The sequence below is a fragment of the Fragaria vesca genome, unplaced genomic scaffold (genome assembly GCF_000184155.1).
Source record: "Fragaria vesca subsp. vesca unplaced genomic scaffold, FraVesHawaii_1.0 scf0513090, whole genome shotgun sequence".
Taxonomy (NCBI): Eukaryota; Viridiplantae; Streptophyta; class Magnoliopsida; order Rosales; family Rosaceae; genus Fragaria; species Fragaria vesca.
Window position 1 is genome coordinate 478,943 of NW_004443444.1, and position 5,068 is coordinate 484,010.

The 5,068-nt window shown below is 39.3% G+C and overlaps 1 pseudogene across 1 annotated transcript; it reads left to right on the forward strand.

Annotated features, from left to right (window-relative positions):
* Window positions 1-1,467: 1,467 nt before the first annotated feature.
* LOC101305528 lies at window positions 1,468-4,775 on the forward strand (annotated as a pseudogene; the record flags this gene model as incomplete). The annotated part of the gene is made up of 3 exons (XR_185497.1): window positions 1,468-3,213; window positions 3,298-4,161; window positions 4,297-4,775. The product of XR_185497.1 is annotated as an uncharacterized LOC101305528 (transcript).
* Window positions 4,776-5,068: the final 293 nt, after the last annotated feature.

Below are 5,068 nucleotides of genomic sequence, written 5' to 3' on the forward strand. Positions count from 1 at the left end.
TTTGGTTTTTTTGGCGGTTGAATAATGTAGAATCCGGCCGTAGGATTTAAGTCATTTTCTGGGGGAAGTTATATTTACGGCTGCCGAGTATGGTATTAAAGTTTGGGTCGTTTCGATTTAAGAATATCGAAGTTAGGCAATGATGAGCGGGTTTATGGCTCTCGGTTAATTTTGCCTATTTTGTATAAATATTGGATTTTTAGTTGGGAAATTAATTGTATATTTGGTTCAGGACGAGAGGAGGCCCGAGCAGAAGAAGCTTTGGAGCGTTATCAGGCTTAGGCCTAATTTGTGAGTGGACCTTTGTTTTAATTGAAAAGCATGCGGTGAATTATTTTGTTGATCATTTATTTCTTCTAATGAGACTTATTGATTTCTCGGCTATTTGGCAATTTTTCCTCCTTTGGAGAGATCCCGAAAATGAGATTTTCGGTGGATATGTTTATTGGATGTTATGAGTATAGTATGTATATAAATGCTAACTAGCCCTACGTGCTTGGTCCGTCATAATGAGGTAAAATGCCATTATGGCGTGACGTGAGTGTTAGACACAAGCGTCATAGCCCTATATGAAAACTATTTTCTTTTCTGGTTTATTTAGGTTTTCATATAGGGAGTCCACACGTATATATACACCGTCCTCTTCGGTCATAATGAGGAAAAATTCCATTATGGCGCGACGTGAGCGTTAGACGCAAGCGTCGTAGCCTTATATAAATTTATATTTTTCTAATTTGTTCATAGAATTCATACAAGGAGTCTGACGAGTGTAAATACATACACATATATGTTTATATATAATTTAGCCTGAGAGGCTCCATTTTATTTGAGTTGGTGACTAGCCGGAGCTAGTCGTGAAATTGCCAGTTTTTGAGTTGAGCACTTTTGAGCGGTTGCATGCAGCATAATTTCTTTGGAAATTAAAATGGGGATGCATAAATATTTTTATTAATTTATTTTTGTCAACTCACTCTAACGTTATTAAATGTTTTCTCCTGGGCCCTTCGTTTTAAAATGTCCAGTCTGCAGAGTACGGGTTGGATCTAGTAGGAGACGAGGCATAGTCACCTGCATTTCCACCACTTTTCATCCGTAGGTTACTTGTTTAACCTACCTGTGTTTTCTTACTTCCGCTAGTGTCTAGTAGCTCTGAATACTTGGGTTTAATGTATATTATTTCGGTTATGGGCGAAGGCTTGTTGACATTTTAGAATATTTGAAGGAGGATTTATGTTATCTTATTTGGATAATTATGTGTTGATTTGGAAGATGATTTATTATTCTTGGTGGTGGTTGTGTTAGGGAGCACGTAGGCTCCACAAGTTAAGGGTGGATTGAGAATTTTAGAAGTGTTTGTAGGTTTTTCTTTAGAAAGGGTTGTCCATTTGCAAGGGAGGTTATGCCGAATTTTCGGTAATATTTTCCTTGGAGGTGGTCCCCGCAAGATTTACTCCGGGTTTTAGGGTAAAATTCGGGGTGGGTCTTGTCAATGCGCGTGTGCCATTTCCAAGCAGGTTTCAAAAATCAAAGAACGAAGAATCTAATCAAGCCATCTTGGAAGTTTTTAAGAAAGTTCAAGTGAACATGCCATTTATTGACTGCATTACTCAAGTCCCCAAATATGCAAAAATTTTGAAAGAGTTGTGCACCACAAGGAGGCAAACAAGAGAGAAAGAAGTTGTGAAAATGAGTGAGACTGTTTCTGCAGTTCTCCAAAGGAAGTTACCACCCAAGCTAAAGGATCTAGGGAGTTTTTCTATCCCTTGTGTAATTGGTGATACTACTTTTGACAGTGTCATGCTTGATCTAGGTGCATCCATTAATATTATGCCATATAGCTTATATGCATCTATGGACTTAGGTGAACTGAAGAAAGACAATGTCATAATTCAATTGGCAGATAGGTCTAACAAGTATCCTAAGGGATATGTAGAGGATGTTCTTGTGCAAGTTAATCACTTGATTGTCCCTACAGATTTCTACATCATTGATATTGAAGACTCACCCTCCAGTTCAACTCCTATACTTTTAGGGCATCCTTTCACGAGAACTGCAAGAACAAAGATTGATGTGCATGCTGGCACATTGACAATGGAGTTTGATGGAGAAGTTATTGGATTCAACATCTTTGAAGCCATGAGGTATCCCTTACCTGAGCTTAAACCATGCTATTCTATTAATATTGTTGACTCTCTTGCACATAATTTCCTAAATTCAATGATCGACGATAAATTGGAATACACCATTGCTCAAGGAGTGGGATACAATGCTAATGGTGCCCCTGTGTCGACAACAGAATTAGAGGAAATATGGGATGACGTTGTGCTTGAAAACGTCGCCGCTCTTCAAAGCCTACCAATTAGGTCTGATTCTCTATTGTCTCTTCCCATTTCCACTAACAAGTTATTACCATTTGTGGAACAAGCACCCAAGTTGGAATTGAAAGCACTACCTGATCATTTGAAGTATGTATACTTGGAAGAGGCTGAGACTTTGCCAGCAATTATGTCATCCAAGCTAGACAAGGAACAAGAAAAGAGATTGGTGGAGGTATTGAAGAAATACAAGACTGCTATCGGATGGACTTTAGCAGACATCAAGGGAATAAGCCCAACCACATGTGTCCATCGAATTCTGCTGGAAGATGGAGCAAAACCCACCAGAGAGGCCCAAAGATGTCTACACCAACCAATGATGAAGGTGGTTCAAGACGAAGTCATCAAGTTGTTGGATTGTGGAGTGATCTACCCCATATCTGATAGTAAATGGGTCTCTCCTGTTCAAGTAGTTCAAAAGAAATTTAGAGTGACAGTTGTGAAAAATGCTGAAAATGAGCTAGTGCCCCAACGAGTTGTGACTGGACATAAAGTCTGCATTGACTATAGAAAGCTCAACGCCACCACAAGAAAGGATGCTTGAGAGGTTAGCTGGTCATGACTTTACTGTTTCTTGGAGGATATAGTGGCTACAACCAGATCTGCATAGCCCAAGAAGACTAAGAGAAGACTACATTCACATGTCCCTTTGGCACTTTTGCCTACAGGCGTATGCCCTTCGATTTGTGCAATGCACCAAGTATATTTCAAAGATGCATGATGTCTATTTTCTCTGATTATATTGAAAATATAATTGAGGTCTTTATGGATGACTTTAGTGTCTTTGGTAAGGATTTTGATTCATGTTTGGGAAATTTAGAACTCATTTTAAAAAGGTGTGTTGAAACTAATCTGGTTTTGAATTGGGAAAAATGTCATTTAATTGTTTTAGGACATATAATATCTGCTAGGGGCATTAAAGTTGATAAGGCCAAGATTGATCTTATTCGTTACTTACCATACCCCACTACTATGAGGGAGATACGTTCGTTTCTTGGCCATGCAGGTTTTTATCGCAAGTTTATCAAGAACTTTTCCAAGATAGCCAGACCCCTAACTCGCCTCCTTCAAAAGGAGATAGCCTTTGATTTTGATGACGAATGCAAGGAGGCATTTGAGAAGTTGAAGGAATTGTTGACAACAGCACCAGTGATGCTACCCCCAAACTGGGACAAGCCCTTTGAGTTGATGTGTGATGCATCTGATTATGTTGTTTGAGCTGTGCTAGGGCAGCGGAAGGATAAGAAGCCCTATGCCATTTACTATGCCTCAAGAACGCTCAATGATGCACAATTGAATGACTCTACCACTGAAAAAGAGCTTCTTGTTGTTGTATTTGCTTTAGATAAATTTCGTTCTTATTTGCTTCAATTTAAAGTAATTGTTTATACTGATCATGCAGCATTGAGGTATTTGTTTACAAAGAAAGAGGTAAAACCAAGGCTTATTCGATAGATGTTGTTACTCCAAGAATTTGATATTGAGATTAAAGACAAGAAGGGGAGTGACAACATGGTTGCTGACCACTTGAGCAGACTAGTACGCGAAGAGGACGCCTTGCCCTTGTGTGAGACGTTTCCAGATGAACTACTCTTCGGAATTGAGGTAAGTGAACCCTTGTATGCTGATATTGTGAATTTTCTTGTGACTAAGACTTTTCCAGACACTTTACCTCGTTCTCAAAAAGAAAAACTTAAGAAATTGGCTAGGCATTACATTTGGGATGATCCTTATTTGTGGAAACATTGTCAAGATCAAATAATTAGGAGGTGTGTCCCTGAAAATGAACATCAATCTATTCTTGCTTTTTGCCATCCTGAAGTATGTGGAGGTCATTTTGGATCTCGAAAAACTGCCCTTAAAGTGTTGGATGCAGGTTTCTGTTGGCCTACAATTTTTAAAGATGCCTACTTGTTTTGCAAGACTTGTGATAGGTGTCAGAGATTAGGAAACCTAGGACCCAAAGATCAAATGCATTTACACCATATTATAACTGTGGAAATTTTTGATGTGTGGGGTATTGATTTTATGGGACATTTTCCTTCATCCAATGGATATTTGTATATTCTTGTGGTAGTTCATGATGTGTCTAAATGGGTGGAAGCGATAGCCACCAAAACTAATGATTCCAAAGTTGTTGCAAATTTCCTTCGCTCTCACATCTTTTGCAGGTTTGGAATGCCGCAAGTTATCATAAGCGATGGAGGATCACATTTCTGCAACAAATCAATTGAGGCTCTGCTGAAAAAGTACAATATGACACACAAGGTTTCCACACCTTACCATCCTCAGACGAGTGGACAAGCAGAGATCTCTAACCGTGAGATTAAGAGAATTTTGGAGAAGACAGTGGGCCCAACACGGAAAGATTGGAGCCAAAAGCTAAACGATGCATTGTAGGCTTACCGCACAGCTTACAAGACCCCCATTGGAACATCACCATTTCGGCTGGTCTATGGGAAGGCATGTCACCTTCTAGTGGAGCTTGAACATAGAGCATGGTGGGTAGTAAAGACTTTCAACATGAACCTTGATGATGCAGGCCTACACAGGAAGCTCTAATTGAATGAACTTGAAGCTTACCATGCATGGATCTACAAAGAAAGGACTAAAGCTTACCAAGATAAAATGATCCATGGCAAATCTTTTGTTGTTGGCCAAAAAGTGTTGTTGTTTCGTGTAACACCCTGACC